This window comes from Haliotis cracherodii, unplaced genomic scaffold (genome assembly GCF_022045235.1).
Source record: "Haliotis cracherodii isolate W230 unplaced genomic scaffold, xgHalCrac1.p SCAF_10, whole genome shotgun sequence".
NCBI classification, from domain to species: domain Eukaryota; kingdom Metazoa; phylum Mollusca; class Gastropoda; order Lepetellida; family Haliotidae; genus Haliotis; species Haliotis cracherodii.
The window spans coordinates 39,405,963-39,424,814 of NW_027266265.1; the positions used below are offsets into that span (position 1 = coordinate 39,405,963).

Here is an 18,852-nt window from a genome sequence, read left to right on the forward strand (position 1 = left end):
ATGTAATGTGAGCAACCATGAGATAAGGGACCTTATGGGTGAAATATCACATTTTGACTTATTTTTATTAAAACTACAGTATCTTAGGACAACAGAAATACCATTCATAACCTTCAATTCATATTTATTACAAAGATAAATGACATCAAACATTTGGTCTCATTTTCTGCAAAGTCCCATTTTCAGACTTATAACTGTTTATGTAATGATTGCACTTTTTAGATATAGTGTCTGATTAATTGAAAGTAGACATGTATGATGAAATGTTTTGAAATAATGTTTATATTACATTACAAAATAACAAGAGAAAAATAAGATATTTTTGTACAGTCCTCACACATGGTGAATTATACGGAAGTAAATTGACGTCAAACGTCTTTCTAGAGCTGAATGACATCACAGCACAATTGTATCCTAAGGTCCCTTTTCCTGATGGGTCACAAATTAAGTAAAAAATGTGCTATTTTCATGACAGTAATGGACACACGTGTCTTATTAGTCACATTTACAAGCAAAAACGCACATATCCCGATATTTGTTGAGTAGAATGCAATAACCAGTAGGTGACGTAAAATATGCAAATACCGTCATCCATTGCTATACCTTCAGGAGGAATCATCTTGATGACGATCGCGTTTACAGAAACACACACACTGTTGGATGTATCCGCTTCATTTCCGTCTTCGTGTATAAATAGAGACCCAGACATACCTATAGCAGCCTTCCTAGGTGATAATCGCACTCCAATATAAAACCAATCAACGCCACATTCTAGTAAGAACGATTGACGTTAGTATATGCGCATTAACACGGTATGCCGACGTGCTTTAAGGTGAATCCCGACACAACGTATACATCCCTGTAGGACCTGTCACTGGTATTGAATGACGCACAGGTCGGACAGCTGCCTCGCTTTGTCGTGGGTGGGGGCGGGGACACGGGCCCAGGGGTCAAAGATGACGCAACTAGCTGTACGGAGTTGCGTCCCTTAAATATGCCAGTACACCTTGTCACAGGCTCGAATCCCAGGTTCAAAACGATTAGGAGCCATAAAATCTCTTTGTCTAAAATCCGTGTAGGTTTCCCGACCATATTAAACTGACACGTCGTGATGAAATACTGTTGTTAGTGGCGTTGAACCCAACTAATCACTCGCATTGTCGGGGCGGTGGGGTGGCCTTGTGGTAAAGCGTTCGCTCGACATCGACAGTAGAGGTTCGATTCCCTATTAGATAGATAGATAGATAGATAGATAGATAGATAGATAGATAGATAGATAGATAGATAGATAGATATTTTACTAGAATATTGCTTAAAGAGACTTAAACCCGTATTTACTCGCTCACCTGCATCGCCACACATCGCCTTTACGTTTACTTGAGGGTGTAGCCTACATTACATACACAACAAACACCAGTCTCATGCATCGGTTGTCGATATGAGTAAAATATGTACACTATTTGAATGTGACATTGTTTCGAGATCTCGCCAAACTCACGCAAAAATGCCAAGGAATCTCGTGGGATATATGACGATGAAATATCAAGCATTCATCCAAATCGAAAAAATGTTATCACTGCTCCAGAACTACCATGTCAGAAAATATATAACGTATACATCTCTATTACTGAACAGATGATGTATGCACGTAGTAACATTTTAGGCCAAATGTCACGTCGCTGTATTAATGGCACGTGTATGCCCCGACCAGCCGCCGCACCCTGCGAGGAGTTGGTGATATTAACCCAGCTGTGCCGAGAAGCGGAGACACAGGTGTGAGAAATGACGTCACCCGCAGGTATCACCTACATTTGCATTTACCTGTATGTGCTTTGATGTTTGACTGCCACTGGGCTAGCTTCGAGTGAAAGGTGATGTTATTTCAGGCTCAACTCTACAAGACTCGCATATTTCTCTGATTCCCAAAACAAACTCCACTAATACATCCACATACTGACCCTACGGGGACTGTAGGCGGCCAAGGACGGATAATACATGGGTTACCCCCCGGGTTACAGGGGACAGCTGACGGCCAGTAACTGTGTAATACACGGCTTAGTCGTCGGGTCACCGCGGAGCCAAGAAACCAAACACCTCGGGGTATGTTGTGATAGCCAGTAGGGACTTTGGAACATGGCGATAAGATTTCACTGTTCTCCGCTGTATCCGTTGTCTGCTTAACCAACAATCGCGATACGAATGCACTCAAAAGCTGAGATACAAGATCTCTGTTCTTATTTGTAGTGAGAATATTGGTAAAGAGAAAGCTCATGCAGATAACAGTAAAATAGTGATATGACGTGTAGTATAGCGAGTGGGATAGTTGGAAGTATTTCATACGTTTCAAATCCTATTTCATTTAACGATTCCTCATTTGCATGTACCCTAGCTCAGCCCAGCACACAGACAGCTCGATTTCAAGTATTTTCAAGCGATTTCCTCGCAATAACTTAATTATGCTGCGCGTTTTGGTTTGTGGGTGTTAATTAATGTCATGTCTGTATGTTGCATCAATACTATGTAGGTATGGTCGTCGATAATGGAGTAATATGCCAAAGATAATGTTGGCTATCTTGGCCCGGCCCGACTTTTAGGCAATCCCATAGTGAGTGGTTCCATTAACAACGAAGCTGGTATTGGTAGAGTAAGTTAATTTGTTGAAAGTCTCTTTGGAAACTAAACTGCGGGGCAAAAGAAAGTATACACCCACGGTGGCTCTAATGAATCAAACAACAAATGGTTATTCAATGGTGATATATTTGATAGTTGTGTTTTGGACCTAAATCAGAAGTGTTGCGGCGAATATTTTCAACATGGTAACCTTTTGATAAGGTTTGTACTGTTTTGATCAAATCCAATTTGCAAGCGTGTAATTTCTTTTGCACGTCAGTTTAGTTCATTTATGTCACAGCATGTCAGCCCCATGTGGAAAACAAAATTGACACAAGAAGGTCGTTGGCGATCATGAGTTTAGTTTAAGTCCGTTTGACAGATTTGAGCATTTCCGCCAAATAAGAGCTTGATGTGTGAGAACAGCTCTAAGGCACAGGAACGTATAATATATTCGCACAGAAAAATAATCACACTCCTGAGAGGACTACATTATGCTATACACGCTATCATCGAGTTCCTCTGCTCTGAGGTCTTAAACGTATACCACTTTGGTGAAACGAGCACGGGTATGCTGCTGATAAACCTAGAAACATCTGGGAGTCGAACCCACAATATGAGGTTCCTGACCTTCCATAAGGGACGTAACTCTGCAGGCCACTAAGACGACTGGGCCATCCGTAGTTACATTCAACAGGCTCTGTTTGGTTATTTGTATACTTTTGTGACACGCTATGCACAAAATACAGCGTACCTTTAACCTTTGCTGGGTATGGAGGAATATATTGTTACTTTATGAAAAACTTCATTTTCAAAAGCGTACCATGTATACAAAATAAATAGTCACGTAAAATTGATTTCGATCAGCCGGGCGGTCATTTGCATTGGTCAGCTCAAAGACGTATATACAATACGTCTTTGGTCAGCTGTGCTCTAGCCACCGCGTGTTGTAATCAATAGTCCAGGGAGACGGGAGACCCGACGGACGGTATATCTCCAGTATGGCGACAACTCCCGATAAGGGTCTCATACAGCCCCTATACTGTGAGGATCATTACGATACGCAGCAGATAGTGTCAAGGTAGTGGATAAAAGTCAAACTCCGGATAATTGCTGCCATATCTCTCAGCCCTGTGTATATATGCTTAACGATCCCTGGATTACCGCTATCAGTTATCAAACAAATTGAAGGCAGTATGAGTATTGCTATGAAGTGTAGATGGTCAATTAAAGGTAACTTCTATACATTTTGTTTCAGAAGAAACGCCAATTCCAGACGTATACCGTGTGTATAGCGACAGGGAGATGATGCGAAATTTAACACGCGTACAGAAAGCTCGAGGGAGAGTTCATAGAAAGCTCGAGGGAGAGTTCATAGAAAGCTCGACGGGGAGTTCTCGTGTAGTATCTTACATGCTTTAAGCACATTCAGATGTATCACGGCATTGGACGGCAAGAATGCGCTCCAAACATTTTCGAGATGGACAGCCAAATATGCGATCCACACGTTGTCGAGGAACCGAGCCCGGATGTTAGGTGTGGAGAGTGAACGAACCACCAAGCTATCACCGGTCGGTAGGACAACACTCAATTAATTTACCTGTAGGTTACACACCAAATTCAAATCACCTGGTGAAAGGTTGCCACAATACCTGTTAAATGTCCTCTCTCCGTGGAGTACTGCACTAGATATAGCACCACTCCGAGTCTGAGCGTTCATCACACTTCCAATGATCACCTCTCTGTATCCTCAACAAATGAGCTTCCCACCTCATCACATACAGACACTCTTTCCACACGCTCGGGCAAACTCCATCCTATGTCAATCTTATCAGCCGAACATCTCCCTTTATTTTGGCCTGGGTAATTTTAAAAGCAATATTAAAATTACGCCGTAGTCCTAAAGGTTAGACACTGCATATAAACACAATATTGCCTCGCCCCATTAACATCACGTGCAACAGAGCGTGGCTATGCGAATGAAATATTAAATATTGATATTCCTCCGCGCCTGCCGGGTGTGTGGCGACTGTTACGGTTGTCCGATAGACGGCTTCGGCCAGCGCGACGGTGCACGTGCGCATACACTGCTACGGGCAGGACTTTTAATGAAGCCGTTATCACAATATTCTTTGGGTTTTTGTAAGTATCATGTTTATAGGTGGTGAGTAATACATACGAATGGTGGCTGAAACATTCTGAGCCTTGGTTGCTAATTATTTTTCAACATAATCCCCTCCGAGGTCCACACATTTCTGCCAACGAAGGTGTGCCTGGATCTCACAGATGTAGAAGGCTTCCTCCTACTGGTGGAAAACGTCCCCCACAGCAGAAATGTACTGGTAGAGCGTCTGGGAGAACGGAAGGTCCGGGGTTCGATCCCCGGGCGCGTCATACCAAAATACGTTTAAGGATGGTACTTGTTGTTACCCTGTCTGGCACTCGGCATTAAGGGGCTAAATCAAGGACTGGTCGGCTCGGAGTCAATATACTGTGTCTGAGTGGGGTATTCATATTAAACTGCGGCATGGTATCTCAGTGAGCTAGCACTATAAATCGGCATCAGTCCGGACTAGTACAAGCAGCCACACACACACACACACACACACACACACACACACACACACACACATGCATACACGTCGCTATATAAGTGCAATTATCTTGGACGCGACGTTAAACCCAATTTCACCTCTCCTCGCAGAAGAAATGACGTCATCATCATTTACATAATTCTTGCCAGACTGTCCTTGCTTCACTTTTAGGAAGAGGTGGAAATCTGACGGTGAAATGAGTACTACAAATCACAAAAATGTATTGCAGTCATGGTGACAACAAACTTATGCACGTTGTCCGGGAACAAAACACCTTTAGCTTTTCACGACGCTTAGCCTTAATATTCCCACGCAGTTCCCTAAGCAGATTAGCATAATATTGGCCATTAAATTGTGAGACCGAAGACGGAACTGGCTTTGACTTTTTCGGAAGAGGGAACGATAGAAGTGTCCACTGATTTGGCTGTTTAGAATCGGGCTGAAAGTGGTGATACCAAGACCCGTCCATGGTTACAAATCTCTCGATAAAATCAGCCGGGTCTGCTTCAAAAGGACGTCAAGATGTGATGAACCTGGAGCGTCAGGAGACAGAAGCCTCGGAACCCAGCGTGCTGAAACCTTTGTCATGCCCAGTTCAGTCTTCAGAATGTTCTCCACAAACTGACGAGAGTAGTCTGTCTTACAGACCCTGATACAAATATATATCAAATAACGCCCATGCAAGTCTATAATGTTTGGCAAGTCTAGATCACTGCAGTATCAGGGTATGTACAAATCTGCCGAATTATCAGTAAATCTCTAGCTGTCATTAGTGTTTAGTATTAGGATGCGGCGAACCTCACCCCCACTCCCCAAGACCCTGAAAATGAAGAGAGGCACTGGGCTCCTTTTTATTATATTTTTATTAACATAACTGAACAACTGTTTTTTATGTACGATATGTTAACTTCAGAGACTAGATGTTAGTCTATGACGAGAGATGCCAGCTGTATTGCCAATGTGACGTGTGGTGAGTCGTTCATCATCCTATGTATTTTATCAACATTTTCATTATAAGTGGCAGTTGTAGGTCTTATTGATCTTGGATCATCTTCAGTTTTACGTACTTTGAAAACATACAAAGAAATACTCCAATTATATATATTCCAAGATAGCCGCCATCAGCCATCAAGTATATCTACATATCTCCATAACATAGGCTAGCTCATATCGTTTCATGTTAAACTGGATTCGCTATATTAAAATCAATAGACACTATTATTTATCGTCCATTCCCGTCTACGGATATATCTCGCACAGCTGTTTAAATAAAGAACGAGTTAACGGACTTCCTAATACATCGTCCATGTTACAAAAAGTATGCTTCAACTCATTTAGGAGCAATATGTTTGACAATATTTTGAAAAAAGGTTACGTAAAATATTATTTAGTTTTAATAAAACAGTTTTACTTCTGTTTTGTATTCGTTAGTTTAGTATATTTCCTACCCTCTTTAAGTGAATTAGTGAGTATGGTTTTACGCCGCATAAGCGATATTCCATCAATATCTCGGCGGGGGACACCAGAAATAAGCTTTACATATTGTACACTTGTGGGAAATCAACAAGCGAACGCTTTAACCACTAGGCTACCCGACCGCTCCTTGACCCTCCTTGTACTGGACAGAGGCGGTATGGAGGGACAGTCACAGGCTGACACTAAGGGTCGGTCCCCTGCACCCTAGACTAACATCTAGTCTCTGAAATGAACTTATTTTATGGATAAAAAAGTTGTTAAATTATAGTTATGAAATATAATAAAAGGTAGCCCAGAGACTATCTTCATTTTCCTGATACTTCAGTAATCTAGACTTGCTCAATATTATAGACTTGAACGGGCTGTATTGGATACATTTGTTTCAGGGTCTGCATGACAGACAACCCTGCATCCCGACACAAATCTGAATCAGCCAGTGCCTTGGTCTGATGTTTGTCTTGGTTTCTCGACGTCGTGTGTGGGTGCTCATGCAATCAACCACTGGGTTTTCTGACACGGGCTCAGGTATTTACTGAGATGTAGCTGGAACACTGTCGACGTCTCACTCTCTGGTATTGCTAAGCTTGAATGGAGCTCTGAGCTAAACTTCGCCATGGCTGGAATAACAGTAATTATTGACATCAAAGAATGTGCCCCCATCTACCCCCACAACCTGACGGTATGAACGGTATGTTAACTACGACCACATCCTACAAGATTACCCCACAATCTGATGGCACATCAAATCTGAATCTATTAATTCTTCATAAACCACCAACGATGTACATGAGTCAGTGCAAGTGACACATCGGGTTATTTAAACTTTGTAATACGAGGAATAAAACGCGTGGTTTGTCGTAATTAAAATGTTCATGTCGTACGAACAGTGCTGTTTGATATACTGATACGAGATAAGTGTATTTTTAGACTACATAACCAGCCATCAATCTCTGGGCTGTAATAAAGCTGCCTATAGATGCAAACATTCTAAATAGCCAACATAAAATATAGTGTGTCAGGTTTTGCTGAGAGGCCGAGCTACTTTATTGCCCCCCGACACGAAGTAGGAAGCGCCATCAATATGGACACAGGACAGCTTTGAAGAACTTTAGTATCCAAAGCGAAATCCGCTTTGTTGCTTAACATGTTAAGCCTGCAGCAGTATTTGATAATATTGAATGGTTCACTACGAGGTATATTCACGTGACGCTGTGAGATGGAGCACCTGGTGTCCCGGTTGCTACCAGGTAAAACTCAGCATCTGCTACATACACATCGTGGCAAGTTAACATTTAAGAGCGGTTGATAAAGTGCTGACACTGCGCAACAGACGTACAGGTCAATTACCTTCCTGAACACATGATGCAGTAGGTCCGGAACACGAAATCAATATAGCCCCCCCCCCCCTCCCCCAATATTTCTGGTACAAGGTCCATCTTAACTTGAACCAGGAGTATTCAATTCGATCACGTGATGATTGGTGAGACGTTTGTTTGACGTGGTATACGCTATAGATTCAGATAGATTCGTTTTTCCTCCATAGACCACCGACGGTGGTACAAGAGCTTACATAAAGTACAGAGATCCATATAATATGTACACCAAGAAGGCTGTGTGCATTTACATTTAGCATTCAAAGTGATAAATACAAATAATGCATATTTTGATAGACGTTTTAGTTCATTTAATTTGGTTGTTGAAAATAGGCTTTCAAATATATTTAACTTGGTTAAATGTGTTTTCATTTAAAATGAAAACACATTTAACTAAGTTAAATATCTTTCAGGAATAAGTGAAAGTCATTTGTTATCAAAAGCTTAACATCGAAATGTATAATGGAATTCATTTGCTATTGCTGGGGAGTTACAGCGAGTGAGTGAGTGAGCTGGGTTTAACGCCGCTTTTAACAGTATTCCAGTTATGTCGCAGCGTGTCACCTTAATGTGGGAGGAAGATGGTGCAGGTCTCAGACGTTTACCACTTCGGTGAGACCCACGAGCACGGGTATGGTGCTGACAAACCTAGAAACGTAATCGGGGCGAACCGGCATTCGAACCCACAATCATACATGTAGGTTTCTGGTATGCCCAAGGGCCGCAACTCTGCACAACGAATCGCGGCGCCTTAGACGACTGGTCCGCCCGCGCCCGCTGGGGAGTTACAGAGTGAAAATAGACGTTGTTCCCGTGGTACCTGATTCCAGCGGCCAGTCACACATAGAGATTGGCGAAACAGACTTGTTTGACGTGGTATGCACTTTAAACACATAGACATTGGTGAAACAGATTTGTTCACTTAGAGATTTGTGGTACGGTTTGACGTGGTATGAAAAGAATCTATGCGCTATAACGTTTGACGACAGTAAGGACAGATTGTTTATGTTTACCGTGGTATGCGCGAAAACACAGGATGGTTGGGTTGATGGGACAGATTTGATTGGCGTGATATGCACTAAAACCAAATACTGGTTGGCGGGACAGATTGATAAAAGTTAGACGTGGTCCGTATTATATACCTTTTTCGGAGAGATACCTTTAACTATCGAGGCACCAGTCCAAATTCCTATCCTATATAACATCCATCTACATGTATTTATATGCCTGTCTCTCTATCTTTCTGACAGTTTTGGCAGTTTTTCACAAGTTCGAATCTCTGACAAACGAAAATCTCGGAATACCACAAAAACTGCCACTTTCATTGAATTTGACCAAACAATTACAAAAGTTAACAAAAAGTTACTAGGCTAAAAACAGAAACACTACAAACCTAAGGTCCAAAACACAACTATGATACCCGTATCAAATACATCACCATCGAATAACCATTTCTTGTTTGTTCAGCAACCATCATCCATGGGTGTATACGTTCTTCTGCCTGGCAGTCAACATAATACCATTACTGTAAGAGCTGCTTTTGTGTCGAAAATCGAGATGAGGTGAAATAGGGTTTAACGTCGAGTTATTGCACTATATGGCGATGTGCTTATATGTATGTGTGTGTGTTTGTTTGTACTAGTCCGAACTAATGCCATTTTATAGTGCTAACCCAATGAGATGCCATGCCGCAGTTTGACATAAATATCCCACTCAGTATACTGACTCCGAGCCGACCAGTCCTTGTTTTAGCCCCTTAATGCCGAGGACCAGGCTGGGTAACAAGAAGTACCAACTTTTACCGTCTTTTGGTACGTCGCAGCCGGGGTTCGAACCTCGGACCTCCGCTCTCCGGATGACTGTAGCGTGGGGATGTGTAATAAGTGAAGCTTTACGCCGATTCTTTCAGTACTCCAGCACCAAGGATCGGCTAACAAATGGTGCACATGTTAAGAATCGAACCTGGGTTTTCGACCGCCTATAAATGAACACTTTGAGCACCAGCCTACACCATCGCCCTGACTGAACTCGTAATGGTGAAATCAGGTGGGTTAGCTAACAGTGTTTGGTTGACCTTGTCGTATGTGGTTACAAGGGTTAAACCGACATTTTGGCACTATTTGCTGTTTATGTCGCCGATAGATCATTCCAGCTGGTCTAACAAAACGGCTGCATGTACATGAAAGACGGATGTTAATTACTTAGATGACAGTAGCCTTGATCAACCATGTGGTATCACCGTGCATGCAATTTTCCGTCTTTTGAAAACTTTCTGCTCTTATTAAGGGCTTGCATCTATGCATGACAACCATTGTGTGTGTCTATTTAGAAAATCACAAATGGCTAAATTTGCCCGAGGCTGTAAGGGAATTCCTTGAGCCATTTTACAGAGTATGGCGAATATTGATAAAATCGACAATCACAAAACGCGCGATACACGCTGTATTTAACCAGGCTTTCAATGATAGCCATACCTGAGAGGTGCCATTGATCGGGGCAAGTCAAGCTTAATGGCGCATTATAGTATCTCAGTGTGCGAGCCAGTTAGCATGATGCCGCGTTCACGTTGTCAGGGGTTTAAGGGAAATGCCAATCTCAATCTCCCACATATATCTCTAGGTTATCACCACTGTCAATATCGATAAAAGATGTAATTTGTTAAATCACTTACCGCCTATCGAAGTACGCCTTATCCGTCTCACACTACACGTTCAACACAGTATCCATCAATGTGTCGTCTGCTTGAGCAGCGATTGTCGTCTGCCGTCAGGTATTAACTTCCGGGTCATCCTGGTTGAGATAAAAATGAAAGGGAGGTGACAATCTCAACAGATGTATTCCATTGGTGGTTTAAACAACGTGTTGAAGTAGGTTATTGGTATCAGCTGTCCGTAACGCGCAGACAGGGGTGAATGAGTACAAGACCAGGTGAGATGTGAGTCACTGTTGCCTGGGTCTCTTTACAGCGTCCAGCGGCGAGGTAACTCACAATAAAATGTCACACACACTCTCAAGTATACCTGTGTGGGTGGATCCCCTAACTATCTCAGTCTCCGCGATACACCGTCCCATCAGTGTTGATCGAACGTGCTGATAAACCCTCCACTCGATCCTGGACACGGGTCAAGGTGTCAATCAGCCCAATAAGGATCACCAGCCTCCGATAAGCTAGCCCACTGGTCACCGATAATCCAGACTTCCTATAATCCACGTGTTTACAAAGACGATATATCCATGTCCTCAGATCTCCTGCCGTTGTCCGTCACAGCCCTGTGTGGCCTAGGGCAGCTCGCACGCCTTCAATTATGCTGCGAATGTAAATAGTCCAGTTTGAGTGGTCCCGTGAAGGCCAATTATTAGCTATGTGGAGTCCGACAACACGGCTGGTATAAAGGTGGTGTTTAGACTGTGTCGGCAGGAACACACCTGGTACATTGCGACTTCACAGCATGGAGAGACTCCCAGCATTACCTGCATCCCACGTCTTTGTTCGGCGTGTTAATGAAGCCATGAAGATAATAGCCGCTATAAGGAGGTTGGTGATTCCACGCCACTGAAGGACTTCAGCGCTATAAAGGGGTGTGACTTGTTGACTAGGACAGAATTTCAATGCTCATTTATTAACCAAATAAAATTAATCATGTATGTTTGATTTTTGTAGGGCATATTTCACCATGGTGATTTGAATACACTGTGAATAATAATGTTATATGCTTGCGTGCGTGAGCGCTGTTTTCCGTCAATTTCGGAAATATATCAATTTGACTTTAACCTTGTCCGGGGTTGAATAATCGTTGAATGTTTTTTAATGGAGATTAAGAATTGATTAATCCCCGAGTAAAGAGATTTTACATTGCGTTTGCTGCTTTTAAATTCAATACTTAACACTGGTTATACAGAAATGGCATTGGCAGTGATACTGTATTGGGAAAAGGCTTTCGTTAACAGCGGGGATAGACTAACATCTAGTCCCTGAAATGAACATATTTTACAGAAAAAAACATTTGTAAAATTCTAGTTATAAAATTTAATTAACAAGGAACCCAGAAACTTTCTTCATTTTCAGATACTGCAATCTAGAATTGCCAAACTTTCAATGAAACATTATCGACTTGCATGGGTTGTATTGGATTTATTTGTTTCAGGGTCTGTATGACAGACTACAGCAGGGATACGCGGATTGTGGACAAAGGCGATATAATTGCCTCGTTTTGTCTCTGTGGTCTCACTTTATACCAATGCCGTTAATACTTAATATAAACTGCCATTATTCGGAAACATATTGCGAGAAAAGCAATAATGTACGAGACATCGGATGCAGTGAATATCCCCTTTTCCACACACATAGTCCAAACAACGTTTTTTTTAAAAACAACAACAAAAAACATGCATATTGCTATGCGGATTAATTGCATTCAACACTTACATATTGACATGCACAAAGGGCACCCGTTCTTTTCAAGAAAGCCGTATCTACGCTTGAACTGGTGGTTATAGGGTTCGCTCGACAGCCATAAGACCAGGCTTCGACCCTTAAAGATCCGGGGTAGAATTGGTCTTCAGCAACCAGGCTTTCCGTAAAAGGCGACTATGCTTGTCGTAAGAGGCGACTAACGGGATCGGTATGTCAGGCTCGCTGACTTGGTTGATGCATGTCATCGTATCCCAATTGCGTCGATCGATGCTCATGATGTCATGCCGTCATGTCGCTGGAATATTGCTGAGTGCAGCGTTAAACAACAAACAAACAATAACCTGTGCAACCCAATCTTGGTGTCCCCCGCCATGTTGTGGGCTAAATATTGACAGCGGCGTAAAAATGTTTCAAAACCTGGACAGCCAACGAAATTACGAAATCTAATGATTCTCAAACAGTTAGTTCTTAATCCGCATGAATAATCACATATGTGTTACCACTCCTCAGCGTGAGTGAGTTAGACGCGCTATCGTGTCACTGGCTCTTCTGGTCCGTCACAAGATTGTCTGGGTTGTTTAAAGGCCGCTGCCCCATGGCAGGAGTACTGCTGTGCGGCGTCAGGCAACAAACAGTTACTTTTTTACTTAAATTGTATAAGTGGCGGGTGCTGCCGGTAGAGCAGGACATGTTTCCCCTTTTCGCGAACACCTGGTGTCATCACATTTTCAGTGACCCAGTGATATAATTTTTATTGCTATTTTGCTTTTTACGCCCAATGGAATCTGTTTCGGCGAATCTAGTTATTCTAAGCCGTTGACGTCTTATTTAAGTTTATATCATATTACGTTCAACACCGCTTTGAACAGTGTTTCTGTTATATCAAGAAATGTCAGCTTGATGTTGGAGGAAAGCCTAAGTGATGCAGGTCTGAGACGTCTCACATTTTGTCAAACCTATGAGCATGGGTATGGTTCTGATAAACCACAAGACATTATAAGGAGGAATCTGGGTTGCGAACCCGCGATCATAGGTTTCTGGTACACCAAAGGGACGCAACTCGGCACAGAAAATTACGATCCCTTTGACGACTGCCACCCAACCAACACCACTGCCGGGAAGTGCTCTGGGATCGCCCTAGCCGAAGTATTGCTATCACTTCGTGTTATCCGGTGTTGAATGTATCTTGCAGAACGTTCACACAGCCTGGGAGCATTAATCACGTTCTTTGAGAATAATTGCTACGAGCAGACCATTTCATTACTGTTGATTTCAACAGCACTGCCACACTAACGACTTGCCAGCAGACAAATGTTGCACCAAGTACCACCAATGACACCATATACACAGCCATTTTATGTGACCAAATTTCATTATCTGAAACATCAATTCTTCGCTAATGCTAGAATGCTTTCACCGACCCAGCAGGACAAGGGTTCATACTGCCAGATCAGGGAGAGCCATTTAGCAAGATATAGCAATCGACCAGTTATGGAGACATAACACTGTTCAGTCATTTGTACCGATGCTGGAACTGACGTTATTCGGATAGCTTAATAGATAGGGGCACTTTCGTCTGATCAGGTAATGAGATTAGGGACGTTTTAGTCAGCAGTTAATGTATTCATGCATGATGGTTATGGTAAATGCTGACCCTAATAAACGACTTGGTCTCCGCGTTTCTCGATGGAGAAGGAGTAGAAACACCCACGTAGGATTGTCCCCAAAGAGGCAATAGATTCAACAGGTACTTGATCACCCATATTCAAATAAGGAACATAATACTCAATTTGTTACCACCAAGTGGATGAGACAAACCAGTGGCTGATGGCATGAGCAAATATCCACGCACAGTCAGTCAGACCATAGGCCCTTGCCACCCAATCCACTAAAGTCGACTTTAACGGAGTATTGGTTACTTGGGACCTACCCCATCCGAGAATCCTCGTAGAATGGATGTGTGTGTTGCAGATGGCCCATGTCTGGACCCAAACACCGCAATAAGGAGAGCCTGGCGCAAGCTCCTTCCCAGCACATGACACCTTCGTTACACTCTCGGTAACATCGTTGCCACCAGTGCGGGCGCGGCCATTACAAGAATCTTGAAATTTGCCCTTAAACCCCAAATATAGTAACGTTTATACTTTTGGTTATGTCTTTGGGAATGCAATTATAGTGCATTTTGAAAAGGTTTACTACTGACCATATTTCCCATAGTTTGTTTGATTAGATTGGTTCGAGATTACAGACGAACGGATAATCACCCCCTTAGATTCTTACTGTATCAATTACATAATAAGTTGTAATGAAACAGAAATTCAAATTGACGAACAAGAAAATAATGAAACGCCAATCATCGCTTGTTTGTAAATATGATGGTCAGCCGGCTGCAAGCTCAACTCCAAGCATGGTTGTAGCCACCTATCACAGTGGGGAGCTTTGAGCAGCGATAGTATAGAGTGAGTCAGTGAGTATGGTTTTACGCCGCTTTTAGCACTATTCCAGCAATATCTCGGCAGGGGACCCCAGAAATGGGCTTCACACATTGTACCCATGTCGGGAATCGAACCCGGGTCTTCGGCGTGACGAGCGAACGCTTTAACCACAAGGCTACCTCAGCATATGTGATATCGCTGTGATACTGGCGATGCTCTCAGATGACTGGGCCAGGCACACGTGTCCTCCAACCCCAACAACAACGCGCCCTTCAAATATAAATGGCTTCTTTTGGCGGTTAGCTGGCTTCAAATAACAACAGTCTTTGAAAAAATGTAATCTTTTACCTTGGCAGCAATGAAATCCCTAGACTACAGCCTGTCATGAATACGATTACTACGTGGCATTTGAACGTACTCATGTTCATCATGTATTTTAATTCGGGTTGTTTTATATGCATGTGTACACATAATCTACGTTTATCAATGTCTAAGTTTGACATTTTATGACAAACATTTTGTGTAAATGGGGTCTCTATGGAACGTTACTTCTTTAAAGTCTGTACACATCAAGCGTTTGTAATATGTGAAATATATTTATAATGCTGATCTTTGTAAATAACCAAAGGGAATTCATGTACTAATGACGTACTGTGCATACTAGATCTACATCATACAGCAGTGTTGTCTTGGGCCGGTGGCCTTATACGGAAATAAATCAGCCCGTCTGCAGCCTTTTAGAGTGAAGGGATATCATCAGTCAGCAATCTTGAAGCTGGCCTTCGTCAGCATCAGAATGAGGAGTGAAATGGACAGAAATAGTTTGTTGTAAATTTTGAAGTCCATTGAAGTCAACATTTTACATAATAACCGCTGAGGGCAATTGGAGTCGGAAGTGGTTCAAGAAACTTGTGTTTGTAAAGGCCGACTGACATGGGGATCAGATGGTCAAGCTATGTAGCCTGGCTGATTGCGTGTCATCGTACCCTGACGACGTGGGGCGTTGTCCTGGTCCTGACTCGAGTATTCACAGACCATCGTGACACAGCCGGTATATTGCTACCGCGGCGTAAAGCAACATTCACTCACACAGAACCCGACTTTTGGTTGATGGATTGTATGACGGAATCAGATATCCATGGAGTGGGTTAGGGCCGACAGAGCTGTAGGAGTGAGCGTCGAGCCACGCTGGCCGGGTACAGGGATACACTGACGCAACCATGTATGATCATGTAGGCCGACCCCCACCATCACGCTATAGGGACGGTAAGCTTAAGATACAATATATAGTACAAACTTTCTTTCTTTCTCTTCACACCGGATGGCCCTGTTGTTGCGTGCTGCTCGATGAAAATAGAGTTGACTTATTGATTTCAACTTCATTATTATTTCTGTACGGCGTTTGGTGCAGGTGCTTGTACCTTTTTCAAGCACTTGGTTGACTTATGGATTTAAGCATCTTATTCGTTTTGTCGGTACACATGCTAGAACCTTTACGGTGCATGTACTAGAATCTTTACGCCGAACAGAAAGAATTAACAACTTGAAGTTGAAATTCATAAGTCAACGCTGTCTTTATTGATACTACAGCCTTCACAATGCCGCTAATAATAAGGCATTGTTCGAGTCACAGAGGTACTAGGACAGGTAAGGGGTACTGGGGGGCACGCAGGGGGTACTAGGACAGGTAAGAGGTCCTGGGTACTCGGGGACAGGTAAGGGGTACTGGGGGACAGGTAAGAGATACTGGGTACAGGGGGGACAGGTAAGGGGTGGGGTGGGGCAGGTAAGGGGTACTGGGGACAGGTGAGGGTACTGGGGGACAGGTAAGGGGTACTGGGGGGTAGGTAAGGGGTACTGGGACAGGGGGGTACTTTGAACAGGTAAGGGTTACTGGGGGACAGGTAAGGAGTATTGTGGAGAGCTGAGGGGTACTGGGGACGGGTAAGGGGTACGGTGGGGGGGGGATCAGGTAAGGTGTACTGGGGACAGAAGGGGGTACTGGCGACAGGTAAGAGGTACTGGGGGACAGGTAAGGAGTATTGGGAAGAGGTAAGGGGTACTGGGGATCTTTCACAAGTAAGGAATACTTGGGAGTTGAGAGACCTCTTTTCTACCCATAAATTGGACGCGACTTACTTTTCACCTTCACAGCGCCCTTTTTACCATGTTCTGCCCGGGGCGGGAAGACTGTTAGCATGTTAACGTGTCTACAAAGATCAGTGTTACTGCTGGCAATATTGCTGGGGGATATTGTTGTCAGTCACATCAGTGATAACTGCTTGTGATACTCATGGAATGTGACACTACATGATTGATGGAACCCACGCCTCTACTACAAGCAACACACAGAAACAAATACATCGTCCCAGACGACATCAACATCTACTACGTGCTACTACTACCACTGATTATTATTATGATGATGGTGATGATGATGATGATGATGAGGAGGAGGAGGATCGTAGAGACGCGTAAGCTGTACTGCTAAATGAAGAACGTGTGCTGTTTCATATCCGTGTCTACCCAGGACTTCATCCAGAGTGTTCTACATCATGTACAACCCTCCTGCCAGAGGCCACAGAGACGTGAGAGAAGGTGTCCTGTGTTGCTGGTGTCATGGTGTGTACCCTCCCAGCATGACATTCCGCAGATAGAGATGTTGCCATGAGGCTGTCTTCAAGTCCTGTCATCTCTGGCATGGCGTGCACGATCACGCTGCTGTAGGAAATACACCCCACAGATACCAACAAAGGCAGGGTATGAGCTCCACATACCAGGGCTGACAGGCCCTTCTTTATCAACAGAATTAGCCAGGAAATCGTATCCCACTCAGATATTTGAAAAATATATTCTCCGTGGCCATAGAGTGAGTAAAAAGATGACGTACTACACTTCTGGAGCGCGACGCCTTCATTGTACGCCATGAGATGAGACACCCTGCGTCATCCCCCCCCCCCCTCCCCCCCCCCCCCTCCCTCATGTAACCATGCCTGAAACCCATATTTTAAAAAAATACATTGAATCTGTGGCAATTTAACCGTCTCAGAATTATTCTTTTTTTTCTTTGCCAATTCCAGCCATTCCATCACAGACATGTCATTTCATCGCTCAGTTACACAGCCACGGAGTAGATGAATAAAAACAAAAGTCATTAATGCTTAATAACGGAACATGATAATATACTGCAAGTACAATCCGTGTGTGTGTGTGTGTGTGTGTGTGTGTGTGTGTGTCTGTCTGTGTGTCTGTGTGTCTGTGTCTGTGCAAATGAATCCATCAGACTGCTTGCTTTGATGAACCCTTATGAATTTTCTCCGATTTTATATAACAACGTCAATTCCTGTTCCCGCTCTTAGTTTCGTCTCCATTACAATTAGATCTACCGAAAAACTACCTGCCATTCATACCGCATTCTAACATACCGGATCAGACGGTTATTGATAGGAGCACTTGCACAAGCATCTCACTACCGCCACAGCTGACGCATGCCAAACTTGACATCCTGGAATACCACAACAATCACCCACTATATATGTTACAACGGCGACAGTAAGTATTTCATCCAGTTCGTAAAGTACATTGTTGATATACCCACATATTGTGTGTGCACGTTTACGTACATTGTCAAGTTGCCTAGTATGTATCTGGTATGCTTGAGAGCCACGACTCGACATGTGTCTTCCATGTACAGGTGAGTACTCCGGTTTCAATAGCATGGACACACCTATCTTCAGGTATCTATAGAGTCTGATTGTGGTACCTGTGTGGCTTGGATTACAGTAAAAACACGGTTATTGTTGATGACACCACTCTGTATCTGGCTCACAAGGACTATGGCCTCCAGCTAGACTCTGCTTCTATTCAGTGATATACTCCTTTCATTGTGTGCAGTCAGGCTTTACCAACTGCATTGATAACACAAATAACAAGTAAATTGGTTCTTCATT

The 18,852-nt window shown here is 43.2% G+C and overlaps 1 protein-coding gene across 3 annotated transcripts in view; it reads right to left on the reverse strand.

Annotated features, from left to right (window-relative positions):
- Positions 1 to 18,852, reverse strand: part of LOC139454367 (uncharacterized) — a 128,112-nt gene that overhangs the window by 88,825 nt on the left and 20,435 nt on the right. Inside the window, exon 2 of one of the 3 annotated variants that reach the window (XM_071236021.1) lies at positions 10,725 to 10,843. The exons of 1 other annotated variant lie outside the window; for it this stretch is intronic. The gene's annotated coding sequence lies outside the window, so the exon portion shown is untranslated. Of the gene's footprint in view, positions 1 to 4,262; positions 4,336 to 10,724; positions 10,844 to 18,852 lie in introns of those variants that run through there. One more of the 3 variants, XM_071236022.1, reaches the window with a different exon arrangement.